This window comes from Podarcis gaigeae (assembly GCF_964106915.1).
Source record: "Podarcis gaigeae genome assembly, chromosome: 10".
NCBI classification, from domain to species: Eukaryota; Metazoa; Chordata; class Lepidosauria; order Squamata; family Lacertidae; genus Podarcis; species Podarcis gaigeae.
Window position 1 is genome coordinate 7303121 of NC_139686.1, and position 19617 is coordinate 7322737.

The window sequence follows — 19617 nt, forward strand, 5'->3', positions numbered from 1 at the left end:
CAAAAGGTTTTCTTTCTGCAGTTTCACTTTCTTAAACTCTTTGCATCGCAGGTGCTATATCGAGCCTACTGTGATTTTTAAATTTCTTACATCTGTTTCAATATATGTCATAAATTTATTCCATTCATTATTAAGCTTTGTACCTTTTTGGTTTCTAATTTTTTGTGTCATTTTTGCCAATTCTGTGTATTCCAATAATTTAATTTGCCAATCTTTTACAGTTGGGATTTTTGGTGTCTTCCAATTTTGTGCTATTAATGTTCTGGCGGCTACTGTTGCATATTGGAATAATATTTGGTCTTCCACCATTTAGCCTCCACTACTTCGGCAGCGATGCCTCAGTCGATACAGCACGAGACTCTTAATTTCAGGGTTCTGGGTTCGATCCCCACTTAGGCCAAAATATTCATTGATTGCAGGGGGCTGGACTAGTCGATTCTTGGGGTTCCCTTCCAATTCTACAATTCAAGGATACTGTGATTCTGCATAATTTTCGCCGGCTGCAACGGAGGCCACAAAAGCCCTCTCAGCATTATCTTATCAGAAGCAGCAAGTGATTAGAGCACTGGCAGGTATCTCCCTGAACCAGCTTTGGTGATGCCTGAACATGCCCCGAGGTTCTCTCTCTGGTCCTCGCCTAAGTAATTAGCTGGATACAGCTGCTGGCCACAGTTGGATTTGAACTCGCGACCTAGGGGAATAATTCTCCGTAGCTAGCCCGACTCAGGCCGGGCTGGTTTGCAATTTCCCTTCCAGCCGTCCTCGCTGGTGTCTTGCATGTCCTCAACCCCCCCCCCCCCCACTTTGCAATGAATTAACGAGAGGCAGCTGGTGGTAGGAGCCTGCCTTGTGCTTCCAGACAGGGAGGCTGTGGGGACCTAATGTAGATCATCTGGAATCTGTTTGCATTCAGCACATTTACATGATCTATCCTTGCGTCCTCCCTACCCAAACCTCCAAACCCATACGCAAACGCACACACGCCATGTAAAAGAAGTGGGGGATATAAATCTTGGCGTTAGAAAGATGAGTACTGTGCCGTTAAACAGCACGCCTTTCATGCAAATATTTGCCAAGTGAATTGGCTTGTCATGCTACTCAAGAGCGAAAGATATTCTTTTGGGAAGAGAGGTGTGGAGAAGGGGAAAGATGGAAAAAGAGAGCTGGTGTGGTATAGTGGTTAAAGTGTCAGACTAGGACCTGGGAGGGGACGCAGGTGGCACTGTGGGTTAAACCACAGAGCCTAGGACTTGCCGATTAGAAGGTCGGTGGTTCGAATCTCCATGACGGGGTGAGTTCCCGTTGCTCGGTCCCTGCTCCTGCCAACCTAGCAGTTCGAAAGCACAAAGTGTAAGATGATAAATAGGTACTGCTCCGGCGGGAAGGTAAATGGTGTTTCCATGTGCTGTTCTGGTTCGCCAGAAGCGGCTTAGTCATGCTGGCCACATGACCCGGAAGCTGTACGCCCGCTCCGTTGGCCAATAAAGCGAGATGTGTGCCGTAACCCCAGAGTCATCCGGGGCTGGACCTAATGGTCAGGGGTCTCTTTACCTTTGATACAAAGCTTCCTGTGCTTGAATCCCTGTCTTTTGAGTGACCACTGTCTGTGGCTCAGCTCTGACATTTGGTTTCTTTAACTATGACTTGTGTACACACCATACCTTTAAAGCACATTCCCTTCTACCCCAAAAGAATCTAGGGAACTGTAGTGTGTTGAGGGCTCTGGAAATTATAGCTCTGTAAGGGGGAAACTACACTTCCCAAGATTCCTTGGAGGGGGAGAATGTGCTTTAAATGTGCTTTCAAGGTATGATGTCTAAACAGCTTAAGGTGCTGATTTAATACCAGCTCTGCCTCTACTTTTAATGGGACGCAGGTGGCGCTGTGGGTAAAATCTCAGCGCCTAGGACTTGCCGATCGTCAGGTCGGCGGTTCGAATCCCTGCGGCGGGGTGCGCTCCCGTTGCTCGGTCCCAGTGCCTGCCAACCTAGCAGTTTGAAAGCACATCATAGTGCAAGTAGATAAATAGGTACCGCTCTGGCGGGAAGGTAAATGGCGTTTCGTGTGCTGCGCTGGCTCGCCAGATGCAGCTTGTCACGCTGGCCACGTGACCTGGAAGTGTCTTCGGACAGTGCTGGCCCCCGGCCTCTTAAGCGAGATGGGCACGCAACCCCAGAGTCGGACACGACTGGCCCGTACGGGCAGGGGTACCTTTACCTTACCTGCCTCTACTTTAAAAAAAGACAATTGCATTCAGAAGCAATATAAATAATATTCTTGTAATGTTGAACCGGGAGGGGGAGAAAATGGCCCCATGCCTTCCCAAACAAAGGGTTCATATGGAATATTATGGGTTGTTCGTATGTCACGAGCTCCCCCCATAATGTGCAGGGAATTTATGGGAAGCTTATGTTTGCAAAGGCGAAAGTTAGTCCAAACCAGCTCATATCAGTCCTGTCATTGGCTTCAGAAATGAATGCTTAAGGGAGCAGAGGGGTCCTCTGGAGGCTGCAAAGCAAGTAGCTTTCGAAAGAGTGCATTTATCAGGGTTAATTTGGTTTGCAGAAATGCAATAGTTAATACTGTACCATTTGTCATGCCCGGTCTAAATTTATTGGGTAGGTCACTAAAGGGATAAAAATACCATTAGGCATTAGCAACCTGCATTTCAGCTTTGTACTAAATAATTGAAACCATGTGGCTGGATCCCCAGAATCACACGGTGGTCCCAATAAACCCCCTTGTTGACGTACTCATTTTGCCCCACTAATTGAAATGAATGGCTGGATTGCCCATCATTTTCTGGGTAATAGAACAGGCCTACCAGAAAGACTACCTACCTGTGCCTGCCTATACCCCAGGGATGGAGAACAGGTGGCCCTCCAGACTTTGCCACAGCCAGCATAACCATCATGGATTGGCTAGATGCAGAGAAGTGGTGGGAGGCACTAGCTGGGGGAACCCCCCCCCAAGGGAACCCCCAGGGGTAGAAGGCTCAGAGCCAGGGGATTGGTGGTGGGACGATGATGCGTGGTCAGAAGGAGAAGAGGGAGCTGACAGGGAGGAGGAGTTGTTGGAAGCTGAAGAAGCAACAGGGTTCTGTGAGCAGGAAGAGGTTGGGGCAGAGAGCAGTCCAGAACCAGAGGCAGAAGCAGAGGTTGGGGAGGAAGGGAGCAAAGACACACAAGGCAAAGAAGTCTCAGATTGCTTTGGAAGGACATGGGAGAGGAGGAGCCTTAGAGAGCGGTCGGAAGGCAGGGACCTTCAGTCCTAGCTACTGCCTCATTGGGGTAGGACCTACTGGGAAGAGTTGCTGGGCTCACTAGGCCAGAGCTATTTTGTTTATTTGAATAAATAAATTATTAATAATAATGATAATAATGATAATAATAATGATAATAATGATAATGATGATGATAATAATAATAATAATAATAATAATAATAATAATAATAATAATAATAATAATTTATTATTTATACCCCGCCCATCTGGATGGGTTTCCCCAGCCACTCTGGGCAGCTTCCAAAAAAAGATTAAAAATACATTAAAACATCAGTCATTAAAAACTTCCCTGAACATGGCTGCCTTCAGATGTCTTCTAAAAGTCAGATAGTTGTTTATTTCCTTGCCATCTGATGGGAGGGTGTTCCCATCAGAAAGCTCTCTCTAGGGAGGCTGCAATGGTGCTTACCTTGATGCCATTTCAGCATCAGGCAAAGTTCTTCCTCAGCATCCAAAACCACATGAGGATGCTGTTAGAATCATGGAATCATAGAATCGTAGAATTGGAAGGAACCCCTATGGTCATCTAGTCCAACCCCCTGCAATGCAGGAATTTCAGCTAAAGAATCCACGGCATCCAATCTTTGTTTAAAAACTTCCCATGAAGGACAGTCAACCGCCTTCTGAGGGAGTCCGTTCCACTGCCAAACAGCTCTTACCACCAGAAAGTTCTTCCTGGTGTTTAGCTGCAGTCTCTTTTCTTTTCATTTGAATCTATTGGTTCAGGACCCAGGGGTCAGCAAGCCTTTTCAGCAGAGGGCCGGTCCACCGTCCCTCAGACTATGTGGTGGGCCGGACTATATTTTGAAGAGAGAAAAAATATGAACGAATTCCTATGCCCCACAAATAACCCAGAGATGCATTTTAAATAAAAGGACACATTCTGCTCATGTAAAAACACCAGGCAGGCCGCACAAATAACCCAGAGATGCATTTTAAATAAAAGCACACATTCTACTCATGTGAAAACACACGGCAGGCCCCACAAATAACCCAGAGATGCATTTTAAATAAAAGGACACATTCTACTCATGTAAAAACACGCTGATTCCCAGATCATGTGCAGGCCGGATTTAGAAGGCGACTGGGCCGGATTCAGCCCCCAGGCCTTAGTTTGTCTACCCGTCTGGAGCAGCAGGAAAAGAACAACCTTGCTCCATCTTCCATGTGACAGCTCTTTGAGTATTAGAAGATGTTACTGGCGTTCTTACCTAACCACAACAAGTGCTGAAAGGCACACAAATGTAACAATATATTGATAATGAGAAGAAGTCTTTGATAAAGTAGACCCAATATCATTACAACCGCAATCAGCAAGGTTTACAAAGAACCCCACAGCTCAAAAATCATAACCAGAAGGCTCTAAGCAGCTGACAACAGCCGACCCCTTCTTAAATCCTCTGTATATATTGCTCTTATACTTCTTTCCCTTTGGGAACAATAAGAGGGGTTGATTTTCACCAGCTTCCCAGCTGGCATAAATCTCTTCCCCTCCCTGATCCTGGCCTCCACTGCCGGATGAAGAACTCGAACTCCCATCTCCGTCTCTGCTCGAGACTTTAATGCTTAAATCAGTGTGATACATAAGCAAGGCACACTTACAAGGTACGGAACATGTCGAAGAGGATTAGATACAAAGCTAGGCGCAAGCTAAGATGTTGATCCAACGAGCAACACACCCAGTGGAGAGGACAGAGGGTGAAGAAAGAGCTGTGAGTGGAGTGGGCCCCCTCTTTCCATCTTTTGGACCCCCTGGGAAACTCAGCAAACCTGCTGTACCTGGAACTGGGTGAGGAGAGGGTGCAGCTGAATGGAACACATTCAGAATGGAACACCTTGAGTCAGCCCATAAAAAGCAAGTCTAGAGTGAGAGACTAGGGTGATGTACAGTCATGCCTTGGCTTACAAACGCTTCAGGTTGCATTTTTTGGGGGGTTACAGAAACCTGGAAGTACTGGAACGGGTTACTGCAGGTTGCATCCCGCACGGATCACGTTCGCAACCCAAGCGTCCACTGTATACTTTTTCCAGGACCTCTTCTCATTGTGAGACTTTTGTGGGTGAGCTGAGAGTTTGATGGACCCTGGGTGAGAACCCAGACACTGAGAGGTAGAGTGTGTCAGACGGAAAACTAACTGATATTTATATATATCGGGGTACCTTATATACAGACGCTTCAGGTTACAGACTCCGCTAACCCAGAAATAGTATCTTGGGTTAAGAACTTTGCTTCAGGATGAGAACAGAAATCGTGTGCCAGCAGCGCGGTGGCAGGGGGAGGCCCCATTAGCTAAAGTGGTGCTTCAGGTTAAGAACAGTTTCAGGTTAAGAACGGACCTTAGGAACGAATTAAGTTCTTAACCCGAGGTACCACTGTATTAGTAATTTTGTATTAATGTAAGATTTTAATCTGTAACTGAAGTCTTAAAAAACATTTTGCTTGTACCTTGCTAAGATCTATACAGTGGTACCTCGGTTCTTGAACGTAATCTGTTCCGGAAGATCGTTTGAATTCCGAAACGTTCAAAAACTAAGGCGCAAAGGGCTGGCTGCAGGTTCAATTGGAAAAGTTGAAAAACATGCGGTGGAAGCTGTTCAAATGAAAGCAATTACTTCTGGGTTTTCAGCATTCGAAAACAGAAACGTTCGCCTTCTGAGATGCTTGAAAACCAAGGTACCACTGTGTTTAATATATTAAGCAGTATAGAAATGAAATAATCAAATAAAATGACTTCGCCCTCCTTTTGAAGGATGGGCTGAGCCCAGCATGGAAAATGGCCAGAATCCCAAGATTGGGCAAGAAGACAAACACTCCTCTGGGTGGGTTGAGTCTTGGTTGCCTAGGAGACGAAGGGAAGAGGGCTCCTGTCCTCTAATCCATCTTGTAGGTTTCCCACTGACATCTGGTTGGCCTCTGTGAGATGCTGGACTAGATGGACCACTGGCCTGATCTAGCAGGCTTTTCTTACATCATTACATTCTTCTAGAAGTTCACCAGTACTTCTTGTTGTTGTTTAGTCATTTAGTCGTGTCTGACTCTTCGTGACCCCCTGGACCAGAGCACGCCAGGCACTTCTGTCTTCCACTGCCTCCTGCAGTTTGGTCAAACTCATGCTGGTACTACCAGCACTATTTTTCTAGGAGAAGAGGAGCTGGAACTCACCACGAACATCTCTATTGTTTTCTTAGAATGACAATGGCACCCACCTAAGAGGTGCTGGAACTGAGTTTCAGCGGATTCCAGCTGGGGAAAAAAGCCCTGAGCGCTACTTTTAACCCAAGGGCTCATCCAGAATTGCATTTTTCTAGTACCTAGAAAGCAGTTTTCTGCTTGTCTCTGTGCTTTCTAGCCATGGGTCTGAGCAATGTGGCCCTTGCCCCACTGCTTTCCCCAAGAAAGCCAATAAATTAGCGATGAATTGGAGCAAACGTCAATCTAGAGAAAACCCAATTGATGTTTGCTCCATTGCCCAACGTCCCCCTATTTCCACCTGAGCTAAGAATCCCGCTTAGCTCCCTCCAAAGGGAATCGGTTCTAATAACCTATGTTTCCAGACATCGTTCTCCCCACGATGCTTGAGTGTGAAGAAGAAAAGAGTTGATGTTTTCTATCAGCCTTGCAAACTGTTTGACGGTTGGATTTGGGATGATTGTGTCCCGAGGAGTGAATCCGTAGTAAATCAAGCCCTCGGTGCCTCTCCCGACAAACCTGCAGTTTTAAATGATAGATTTCTCTACGAGATGTGAAGTCATCGTAAATCAAGCAGGATTGCGTCAGGCTGTTCTGTGGTGAGGAAGAGCCCAGTCGCCTTGGGTCAGAACACCCACAAATAAACTTGGATATTATTCCAGAGTTGGAGAGTTGCCATTTCATTCTTTTTATAAGCTATAAGCTATTTTTGGATTTGCCAGTGCTTCCTCCCCCCCCCCATTTTCTTTACCCCAAACATGAAGAGGAGGAGTGGTTCTGTGGGTTACAAAACGCAACCACGACAGGATTGGTCTGGTTTTACTTTATGAGTCAATATTTGCTAGCAAATGGGTTTCCGATGAAAAGGAGTCGGCTCTAAGGAAAATTTATGTGGGAGACCAAAGAGACATTTCCAAGAGAAAGAAGAAGCTATTCTTGGGAAAGAGAGTGCTTTGGTTTTACTCTACTAGAGTTAGTAGCAATACATACTTCACACTTAGGGTGGGGAACCTTTTCCTGTTGAGGGTTGCGTTCCCACAAAAATAATCTGTTGGGAGCCATATTGCTGTGGTGGCAGCAGCAGGCTCTGGGCTCTCAAATTTCAGCGGCACCCTGTGTCATGCTAAAATTTGGCGCCCCCGTCTCTTCTGCTCCGTTCTACAGCATTGGTTGTGTGCGGATTCCTCCCTCCAGTGTGATGTAGTGGTTAAGAGCAGTGGACTCGTAATCTGATGAACCGGGTTCGCTTCCCCGTTCCTCCACATGCTTGTACCCTCTGCGCTTTCTGTTCTAACACTCTCTGAGCTCTCCATGTCCTTGGGGATTGGGGGGTTGGGGAATACTGTCCAGAGACTCTGAATCTGTTAACCCTCCCTCCAGCGTGGTATAGTGGTTAAGAGCAGTGGACTCGTAATCTGGTGAACCGGGTTCGCTTCCCCGCTCCTCCACCTGCAGCTGCTGGGTGACCTTGGGCTAGTCACACTTTTCTGAAGTCTCTCAGCCCCACTCACCCCACAGAGTGTTTGTTGTGGGGGAGGAAGGGAAAGGAGAATGTTAGCCGCTTTGAGACTCCTTAAGGGGAGTGAAAGGTGGGATATCTGGTCCAAACTCCTCCTCCTCCTCTTCTTCTTTCTCTTCCACCAATTCTGTTTCGGTTCGCCTTGCTCCTTCCAAAGCAGCTGGCATACACTGTCAGTTTGGAAGGTGTTGCTCTTCTTATTATAAGAAGTCCAATCACAGTCTGCTTAGTCATCCATCACAAATGCTCATCTTTGTAGGACCTGCCGTTATCATCAGGTCAGTGGCCTGCCTTACCTTGTTTGTTCAGCTTCTGGTTATTAATGGGTATGTTTGCACAAGCCTTTTGTTCATTACTGTTGGTGGTATGAAGCAAGGGGGGCAGCACAAGTCAAACTATGGCTATTAACAAAAACCACAACAATATCATCCTGCCTTTTCACTAGACCAGGGCTCAAGGCGGCTTACACTAAAGCAACCCAGAGCTAATAACATATTGAGCTCTTGGTATGAGCTTTCGTGTGCATGCACACTTCTTCAGATACACTGAAACAGAAGTTTCCAGACCCTTCTATATAGTGAGGAGGTGGGGAGGGGTATTACTCAGAAGGGTGGTGGGAATGGGTGATTGGCAGATAGCTGTGATGAGCCTGTTGACGACTCTTAACGACTGCAATAGGTCTTACAGGAAAAAGCAAGGGGTGAGAAGGTGAAAAATGGCTTTGTCATTGTCAGAGCCACCCGAGGTCCCAGCTCACAAGAGACCAAAATCCAGTCCAAGTTATATACAAAAGGTTTTATTGAAGAACATTGTTGTCGTTACATCCAAGCTCCGTGGCTCAGCATCTGTTACCCTTAGATGTTTGAAGTCCCCTCTGAGTCAGTCCCGCCCCTGCACCAGCTTAAGAGGCTTGTACTGCTCCACCTTTTCCTCTCCTTCCTTTTCCGCAGGGTCTTCCTGCCCCCCTGTGCTCCCTCCCTCCGGGACTCCCCCGAGGCTGAGTCTTCTGACGCCTGCTCCCCCCTCCTTCGTGCTTTGGGACCAGGCTCCTCCTCAGGGCTCTCCTCATTTCCGCGCGTCTCCACATTTGAACTTGGCGCGCGTACGTTGCTTCTGACCTTCCTTTCGACCGTTACGCTACTCTCGGTACTACACTCCTCCCCTTCCGGCAGGACGTTCTGCTCCGAACTCCTTCCCCTCTCTGCTTCCTGTTCTGCTCTCTCTGACACACTGGCCACTCCACCCCCTTCACTCCGTTCCGACGGAGAGCCCGGTCCCGATCTCCAACCCCCACTGGGGATTCCCTCTTCGTTCCCCTGCTTCTGACTGCTTCCCTCTCTACTGCCCCTTGGCCTGACCAGGGGGGCTCCCTTTTGGGAATCCTCGGATTCACTTGACGGACTCACTGACAACCTCGGGTCGTCGTCGTCCTCTTCCTCGTCACCCTGGGACCCCTCCCCCTCGCTCTCTGTCCCTGAAACCCTGACATCCATCCCCCCTCGAAGCCCCCCCTTCCCCCCTCCCGCCCATCGGGTGCAGGTTGTAGGAGCTGCAGCTCTTCGGAGGTGGATGCAGGATACAGGTTGTGTACCTCCATATCCTCTGCTTGCAGTTCGGTGTATGAGTGTTCGAATTCGGGTTCTTGACCCAAAGTGTTCTCTTCTCCCTCTTCCATTGGTACCTCGTCTGGTGCTGCCGGCCAAGGTCCCGTCCGCCATTTCCTGCGCCAGTCCTCCTCTGGTTGCTCGTCCCACCAATAAGAGGGTTCTGTGTCCACCCCTGAGCACGATCCCCTGGGCGGGCTAGATTCTGGCGTTCTCTCCTCGGCTGAAGAAAAACCCCGGAAAGTACTGTCTGAGAGTGTGGGCGTAAAGAGCCAGTCATCAAAGTACTCGGCTGGCATGGGTCTATGCGGGAAAAGGGCATGGAACTCGTCTTTTAGAAGAGGTTCGTCTAAAGCGTAGCCCGGCACCCAACCGTTGGCACTGGCTGGAGTGCCCTCTGTGGCTAGAAAGTATTCTACCCCCTCTTTCCCCCATCTCGAGTCCAGGATTTCTGTGACCTCGTTGAGTGGTTCGGCCCTAGGCGCCCTCTCCCTCTCCTGTGACTTAGTGTGTAATTGCGGGACTGTTTCAGACTCCTGAAACCTGTGCGGTGCCTTGTAGGGGGTGAGCACCGACCTGTGAAATACCGGATGCACTCTGGAACCTTCGGGGAGGGCTAGTCGAAAGGCTACTGGGTTGATCTTAGCCTCCACCTGGTACGGCCCTAACTGCCTGTGCCCTAGCTTCTTCTTGGCCAACGACTTGGCTGGCATCGCTTGGGCCGCTAACCACACCCAGTCCCCCACCTGGATCTCCTCCCCCGCTCTCCTGTTTTTGTCTGCCTGCACCTTATATGCTTGCTTGGCCAGCTCCAAATGTCTCCGCAACTCTTCGTGCACCTCCTGCAGCTCCGCTGCAAACTGGTCGGCTTCTTGCGGCACCCCCTCTCTCGGTGCCCCGAACCCCGGGAAGGTTCTGGGATGCCGACCGTTGTTCGCGAAGAACGGCGTCACCCCCGTGGACGCGTGCTTCGTGTTGTTATAGGCAAACTCTGCCATCGGCAGGTAGTCCACCCAAGCTGCGGGTCGCTGATTGGCGTAACATCTCAGGTACTGCTGCATGATCGCGTTGACCCTCTCAGCTTGGCCGTTGGTCTGTGGGTGTCTCGCCGACGTAAGGTTGATCTTGACGTTCAGGATACCTAAAAGCTTCTGCCAAAAATTGGAAACAAACTGGCGGCCCCTGTCGGACAGGATGGACTGCGGCAGCCCATGCACCTTGAACACGTGATCAATGAAGAGTTTGGCAGTCTGCTCCGCCGTCGCCACCTTTGCGCACGGAATGAAGTGCGCCATCTTGGTGAACAGGTCCACAACCACCAGTACCGCTGTCTTCCCTCTGGAGCTGGGCAGGTCAGTAACGAAGTCCAGGGCTACCCTCTCCCACGGTTGCTGTGGCGTTTCCAGCGGTTCCAACAGCCCCGCTGGCTTCTGGTGTACTGGCTTGAACCTCTGACAAGTGTCACACCTGGCGACGTAATCCGCTACCTCTCCGCGCATCCGGGGCCACCAAAAGTCCCTTGCCACCAGTTCTATTGTCTTCTCCTTACCGAAGTGGCCAGCACTGGGGGCGTCGTGCAACTGCTGCAGAACCTTTGCGCGAAGCTCGTCGCTTGGCACGTAGAGGGCACCTTTGCGAGTTAGCAGTCCGTCGCGCAGTTGGAACTCTTCTCCACTCTGCACACCTCTGCGCAACTCCTCCATTTTGGACTGTGCGAACTGATCCACTTGCAACGCGCGTCGCACCGCGTCCAGATCTCCTGCGATGGCAGCGCACGACCACGCCTGCGGTGCGAAAATGTGCTTGGCTGCTACTGGCGCCGCTTCATCGAGATATTGCGGTTTCCTGGATAGCGCATCGGCTATAACGTTGGAATCTCCTGGGATGTACTCTATCCGAAAGTCGAAATCCGCGAAGAATTCCGCCCAGCGCATGTGTCTCTGGCTTTGGAGCTTCGCCGTGCGCCAATACTCTAGGTTCTTGTGATCCGTGCGGACCTGTACTGTGTGCTTGGCTCCTATGAGGAAGTGTCGCCACGCTTTGAAAGCTGCGTGAATGGCTAACAGCTCCCTGTCCCATATGGTGTAGTTTTGCTCCGCCTTGCTGAGCTTTCGGGAGTAAAAGGCACCAGGTCTCCAGTTTCCATGTGGATCTTCTTGCAGGAGTACAGCTCCAACCGCCCTGTCTGACGCGTCGGTCTCCACTCGCATGGGCCTGCCTGGATTCACGTGCAGCAGTTGCTCCTCGGAGGCGAAAAGGCTTTTAAGCTTCCGAAAAGAGCGCTCCGCCTGTTCCGTCCACACGAACCTCTTCTTCTTGGAACTCAGAGTGTCCGTGATCGCTGCTGTCTCCTTTGCAAAACCTCTGATGAATTTGCGGTAGAAGTTGGCGAAGCCGACGAATCTCTGGACTTCCTTCCGATTGCGTGGGCTCTTCCAGTCCAACACCGCGCGGACCTTGACGCTGTCCATGGCCAGCCCCTTGTCGGACAGCTTGTAGCCCAGGAAATCCACCTCCGTCACATCAAACTGGCACTTCTCTAACTTGGCGTAGAGCCTGTTCTCCCGTAGTCTTTGCAGGACTTCCTTTACGTCCCTCTCGTGGGCCTCTTCCGCCTCCGAAAAGATCAGGATGTCGTCGAGGAAACACACACATTTCTTGTAGAGGAGTCCCGCTAGCACGTGATGCATAAAGGCTTGGAATACGTGAGATCCATTTTGGAGACCAAACGGCATAACTCTGTATTCATACGTGCCCAGAGGCGTGAACATGGCCGTTTTCCACTCATCGCCCTCCCGGATGCGTATGAGGTTATACGCTCCACGCAGATCCAATTTGGTGAAGATCTTCCCCTTCCTCACGGTTGCTAGGAGATCATCTATCTTGGGCATGGGGAAGGCCTTGGGCTTGGTCATACTGTTTATGAACCTGTAATCCACAATGAGTCTTTTTTGGGGCGTGTCTTTCTTCTTTACAAAGAACACAGGACTGCCCCCCACTGCTTTCGATTCCCGGATGAATCCACGCTTCAGATTGTGCTCTATGAACTCCCTGAGCTCTTGCATCTCGTCCTCAGACATGGAATACAGTTTTGCAGTCGGCAACTGCGCCCCCGGCACCAGGTCGATGGCACAATCATAAGGTCTGTGGGGCGGCAACTGGTCAGCTTCCTTCTCGCAGAAAACCTCCAGGAACCCTTCGTACTTGCTAGGTACTGCCTGCACCATGCCAAGTCGCAGCTGGTGCTCAGCCCCCTCCTCCTGGCAGGACTGGATGCAATGTTGAGCACAGTACGATGAGCAAAAGGTGATCTGGCGTTGGTACCACGCTACAGCAGGACTGTGTCTCTCCAGCCAACTCATGCCTAATACTATAGGCGTGTCAGACAGTTGGGTGACATTGAAGCTAATGACTTCTCGGTGATCTCCTATCCGCATCACCATGGGAGGTGTCTGTTGCACAACTTGCCCTCCTAGCAATTTCCTGCCATCCACTGTGACTACGTTCAGAGGCGTTGTGGCGGGCAGAAGCGCTATGCGATGCTGCTTGACGAATTGCATCCCCACGAAATCGGCATTGCTCCCCGAATCGATCGTGAGGGGCACTTCTAGGGTGGTCCCATTTGGCAACTGAAGTGTTGCAGTGAGCTGCACCGCTGGCTTGGGTGGTAAAGGGTCTGTGGGTTGCAAAGACGCTGGGGACTGTTCTACAGATTCGCCTGGCTGAGCCCCAGCAATTCTGCTTGCAGCCAGGCATTGTCGTTTCCCTGAGGTTCCTCTTCCTGGATCACTTCTGCAGCTACCGTCGCTAAAGCTGCAGTGTGTTTCTGGAGCCTCTGGGGGCACTCTTTCGCCATGTGCAGTGCACTGTCGCAGATGTAACACTTCCTGGTCCCTCTAGGAGGCTTCGCCTTTACTGCACCGGAAACTGGGGCTCTGGCTGTTGCTTGAGCCTTAGCACCACCAAGTTCCATCGGCTCCTCCCCCTGCCTCCCCAGCGGCGAGGGATGTGACTGACTGAACTCCCTGGGGATGAAAGAAGACGTCCTCGCTGGTGGATGCACCTGACGTTCTTCCTCATTGTGCCAAGGACGTCCCTCGTGACGTATCCCAATCGCCAGAGCCCTCTGCACCACCTCCTCCAGGGTCTGAGGTCTGTCTCCCCTGGCAAGTTCGTCCTTTATGGGACCGCTGAGACCCTCCCAGAACAAATCCCTCACAGGTGTGCAGTCTTTCTCCCAGCGTAACGCAGTCAGTAAAGCAAAAAATCTGGAATGGTACTGACGCACAGTGGCTTTGCCTTGCCGCAGTCCAAATATCTCCCTGCGTGCAAGATCCAAATCTACGGTTGACTGGAAGCAGGCATCCATCGCTTTAATGAATTCATCAGAATCGCGGCGGGCAGGGCCATCTTCACGCCACAAATTGCGCAACCAGTCTCTGGCCGGCCCATGCAAGTGAGAAACAATAAACCCCACTTTCTCCTCCTCATCTTTAAAGTCATGACGAAGCAAGTGTAATGCATACAAAACGTCTGCTCTGAAACTGGGGTAGTGCTTCAGGTTCCCATCGAAGTGGGTGACTAGGCTGCCCCCCCGCCTTCCAAGTCCAATGCCCTCTGATCTGGACCCTGGGAACCCTTCCCTGTTTGCACGCTCCCACCTTGTTTGCAGGTCCTGGCAGCGCTTCTCCATTTCGTCATGCTTCTTCTGAGACGCAAGGACTGCAGCGGTGAGTTCGGAAACTGTAGTTCGCAGTGCTGTCAGCTGATCCTCCGCACTCATGGCTGTCACCGTTTGTGAGCTTTGCAAAAAAAAATTTTGCGTTCTTTGGGAGGGGACTTACTGTCAGAGCCACCCGAGGTCCCAGCTCACAAGAGACCAAAATCCAGTCCAAGTTATATACAAAAGGTTTTATTGAAGAACATTGTTGTCGTTACATCCAAGCTCCGTGGCTCAGCATCTGTTACCCTTAGATGTTTGAAGTCCCCTCTGAGTCAGTCCCGCCCCTGCACCAGCTTAAGAGGCTTGTACTGCTCCACCTTTTCCTCTCCTTCCTTTTCCGCAGGGTCTTCCTGCCCCCCTGTGCTCCCTCCCTCCGGGACTCCCCCGAGGCTGAGTCTTCTGACGCCTGCTCCCCCCTCCTTCGTGCTTTGGGACCAGGCTCCTCCTCAGGGCTCTCCTCATTTCCGCGCGTCTCCACATTTGAACTTGGCGCGCGTACGTTGCTTCTGACCTTCCTTTCGACCGTTACGCTACTCTCGGTACTACACTCCTCCCCTTCCGGCAGGACGTTCTGCTCCGAACTCCTTCCCCTCTCTGCTTCCTGTTCTGCTCTCTCTGACACACTGGCCACTCCACCCCCTTCACTCCGTTCCGACGGAGAGCCCGGTCCCGATCTCCAACCCCCACTGGGGATTCCCTCTTCGTTCCCCTGCTTCTGACTGCTTCCCTCTCTACTGCCCCTTGGCCTGACCAGGGGGGCTCCCTTTTGGGAATCCTCGGATTCACTTGACGGACTCACTGACAACCTCGGGTCGTCATCGTCCTCTTCCTCGTCACCCTGGGACCCCTCCCCCTCGCTCTCTGTCCCTGAAACCCTGACAGTCATGTATAATGAGATAAGAATCCAATGTCTTTGTTCAGACCAGGTCTCTCCATGGTTTTAAGGAATTTTTTTGTTTTGACTATGGCAGACCAACATGGCTACCTGTCTGTAACTAAACATATTGAGCATAATCCTTAGAAAGGAACCAATACAAAAACAAATCAATCAAAATTCATAAAAAAATAATAGCACAGCACTATTAAAAAACCAGGCCCTGTATACCTAAAGGAGCATCCCCATTGTTTAGCCCGGACACTGAGGTCCAGCTTCAAGGGCCTTCTGGCGGTTCCCTTGTTGGAGATGAGCAGGTAAAGGTAAAAGACCCCTGGACGGTTGAGTCCAGTCAAAGGCTACTATGGGGTTGTGGCGCTCATCTTGCTTTCGGGCCAAGGAAGCCAGTGTTTGTCTACAGACAGCTTTCTGAGTCATGTGGCCAGCATGACTAAACTGCTTCTGGCACAACGAACACCATGATGGAAACCGGAGCGCATGGAAATGCCGTTTAGCTTCCCACCGCAGTGGTACCTATTTATCTACTTGCACTGGCATGCTTTCGAACTGCTAGATTGGGACAGAGCAACGGGAGCTCGCCCTGTCGTGGGTATTCAAACACCTAACCTTCTGATCAGCAAGCCCAAGAGGCTCAGTGGTTTAGACCACAGCACCACCCACATCCCTTGTTGGAGATAGGAACCAGTAGTGTCAGTGGGATGGGTACTAAGAACATCCCCTTCTCCAACATCCCTCACTGTGAGAAGTAAAATTACAGGGAACCAGGCAGAGGGCCTTCTTGGTAGTGGTCCCACCCTGTGGAACGCCCTCCCATCAGATGTCAAGGAAATAAATAATAACAATAATAACAATAATAATTTATTATTTGTACCCCGCCCATCTGGCTGGGTTTCCCCAGCCACTGTGGGCGGCTTCCAACAAAGATTAAAAATACATTAAAATGTCACACATTAAAAACTTCCCTAAAAGAACTATAAAACTTTTAGAAGACACCTGAAGGCAGCCCTATATAGGGAAATTGTTAATGTTTGATGTTTTATTATGCTTTTATATGTGTTGGAAGCCGTCCAGAGTGGCTGGGGAAACCCAGTCAGTGGACAGCATATAAATAATTTGTTGTTGTTGTTGTTGTTGTTGTTATATAGCTCAGAAACATGAGACTTCTTCTTCTTAATCTCAGGGTTGTGAGTTTGAACCCCATGCTGGGCAAAAGATTCCTGCTTTGCAGGAAGATGGGCTCGATGAGTCTTGTGGTCCTTTCCGACTCTCCAGTGCTAGAAGTCTAGATCTTTAGCAACAAAGGAGCGTCCCAAACTTCCAGGTGTTGATTTGGGGAGAGAATTGAGGGGGGTCAGGCCCAGTCTAGGACAGTGCTGTGGGATCCCTTGCGTTCCTGATGAGCAGAGACTGGAGGACGGAAGAGACACCCATTTTAATACTTCACAAAGAGTGTCAGAAGTCTGCCTAAAGCAAGCCTTGTCAGCCACTTGTCGAAAAATGTCACAGTGCTTTGTACAGGGAGTTTATTACAGTGGGGTGATGTCATAATATTTTAATAACATCTCGTCAACATGGAAGCAATAAAGAGAAGCTCAGAGTGGCATTGATCGGAAAATGGCAGGAGTCTGGGAAGCGAATGTCATGCAGCCGTGGTGTTGGTGGGGGAAGAGAGGGAGGGGGAACGCAAGATGATGTGTGTCAAAAGCAAGTCTTCCTTTCTTCCTCTCCAATAATGGAGTTGTCTCCTTAGCTCTAAGTTATCTAGACATATGGCTCAAAAGGACCCACTCTGAAAGCAAATAACAACTTTAGGGCTAATTTTTGTCTGCATAATTTCTCAAAGGAAAGCAGGAAAAGGAAATCGCGAGAAGGCATAATTAGGTAAGCCTTTTCCCCATTAGGGCGGAAAGCAACTTTCAAGCTGTTTTCCATTTTCTCAACAGTGCGCAGTTGCTGTTGCTGGATGCATGATTTACATGCGTGCGCGCGCACACACACATACAGCTCACTGACAGTTCAGGTGGGTGATGTTCTGAAACAGGATCTTTCTTAGTTTGGGGAAGTTAAATAATCACAAAGGCTGCCCACCTGTGGAGGCCCTTTTATTTGGAGAGCTTTCAACTCCCTACGCATTCGCTAATAGCTTAGATGCCACATAATTTAGGTGTTAATTGGAAGTTGGCACTCTAATCCGACCTCTGCTCCTGAGATGGAGGGGGCTGGTGAAGTTTCTTTACTTCCCATTGTTTGTCCAGATCTTTTCAGACATTTCTGGGATTTCAAAGGTGGAATTGATATTTGACAAATCGCCTGTTGGGTTTGTCTAAAAAAAAGCTCCACCAGGGTGTCCTGGTTTTTACTTTTTGAAATATAAAAGGTAAAGGGACCCCCTGACCATTAGGTCCAGTCATGGCTGACTCTGGGGTTGCAGTGCTCATCTCGCTTTATTGGCCAAGGGAGCCGGTGTACAGCATCCGGGTCATGTGGCCACCATGATTAAGCTGCTTCTGGTGAACCAGAGCAGCGCACGGAAACGCTGTTTACCTTCCCACCAGAGCGGTACCTATTTATCTACTTGCACTTTGACATGCTTTTGACCTGCTAGGTTGGCAGGAGCAGGGACCGAGCAACGGGAGCTAACCCCGTCATGGGGATTCGAACCGCCGACCTTCTGATCGGCAAGTCCTAGGCTCTGTGATTTAACCCACAGTGCCACCCGCGTCCCTTTTGAAATATAGCAACCCTATTAATGGGGCATACTGGACATAGTGGAGGAAAGATAACTGCCCAGGTGTATCTAAGTTCACCATCTCTTGTGTTGCATGTTTCTTCTTTGGTCAAATGCCATGCAACAGAAATGGGACTTCTCTTCAGCCATCTGTGGTCGCTCACAGATTGCTTCTCCCTCCCATTATACAGTCCCGCTTTGTGTCCTGCCTAGATTATTAAGCATTTCAACACCTGTGCACTGAGCATCCTCGTTTTGATACTAAATCGGTCGTCATTACCACGAAGCCTTTGTAAGGAATATACGCCATTGCCTTGGGGTGAGATTGTTTTCCAACTAAATTTTTCTTCTGCAGCTGTTTTGAGATGAGGGTTGTTCTTATCTTGCGGGGAGGTGTTTGGTAAAACCAGCCTTCACACTTGTTTGGTCTTGTAAGGCTTCTGGTTCATTGCAATTCTGGCTGAAATTGCCTTTCCTTTCCTTTTTATTGGCTATAGGTTGGCATTTCTTCTGCGTTGATTTTCGGCTATACATTGACAGTTCTTTCTCTGTGGAAAGAACCACCATGTTCATCTAAGCCACCTTTCTCAACCCGTGGGTCCCCAGATGTTGTTGAACTACAACTCCCATCACCCCTAGCTAGCAAGACCAGAGCTCAGGGATGATGGGAGTTGTAGTCCAACAACATCTGGGGACCCACGGGTTGAGAACTGCTGACAATTGTTTCATATGTGTCCCATCACATCCAAAAGTTACTCGGAATCTTATTAGGGGTTCCTCAGGGAGAAGATCACCAGTGGGGGACAAGATTCCAGATTTCTTGCTTACCACAGATCTTCCCTTGGCAGTGTTGGCAGGGGTTGCCCTCATTTTGGGGTTATGGACAAGCTTGCAGAAACTGTTGCAGGCACCACACAAACCCCACAACCAAGCACACACATCTGTCTTTTCTACTGTCTACTATAGAATGCTTGTTTCAAGCATAATTTCCGAGAAGGAGTGAGGAGCGAGGAGGGAGGGCTCTGAGGCTACATCTGCAAACCCCTCTTGTTTGTGTTTTAGATTACACTCTTGACTGAAGGCCATAGGGAGGTCCACATCGCCCAGCCAACACAAACACTCCCCCAGAATCATCTGCCAGGTCACTCAGGTTCCTGGGCAGATGTTGCCGAGCTGAAAAAGAAAAGCTTCTCAGAATAGAATCTTGCAAATTACAGCTTTAGCTATTATCACATCATTCAAGTTCATGAGGTTTGCTTTGCAATGGATTAAACAACAACAGCCATCCTAGGTCTGGTTTGGTGTTTTCTTGAAGGACCTGCCTTAATCTAGGTAGGGGCGACACTGCCTTCTGCAGTCTTTTCCGGTAACTACTGTAAAACTGAATGTTTGCAGAATAGCTACCCAAAGAGCATGGTAGTCATTTTCCGGAAAACACCTCACAAATATCTTTGAAGGTCTGATGGGGTGGAAATTGAGTGAGTATATTCTCCCCCCACCCATTTTTTTCTTTCTTTCGGTGTGTGTGTTTTCTTAAACAAGAAGCTGGGCACAACATGCCCAACAAGCAGCAGAAACAGTGTTGGGTATCTTAGGTTTCTACACAACTAGGGTGTGAATGTCTGATAGCTCCAGCATTGCAGCTGTATAATAGGAAGCATAGTCCTCAAGTG

The 19617-nt window shown here is 49.5% G+C and overlaps 1 protein-coding gene across 1 annotated transcript in view; it reads left to right on the forward strand.

Annotated features, from left to right (window-relative positions):
- PLXNA4 (plexin A4) overlaps positions 1-19617 on the forward strand; it is a 612201-nt gene that overhangs the window by 16560 nt on the left and 576024 nt on the right. The gene's annotated exons all lie outside the window — the stretch shown is intronic.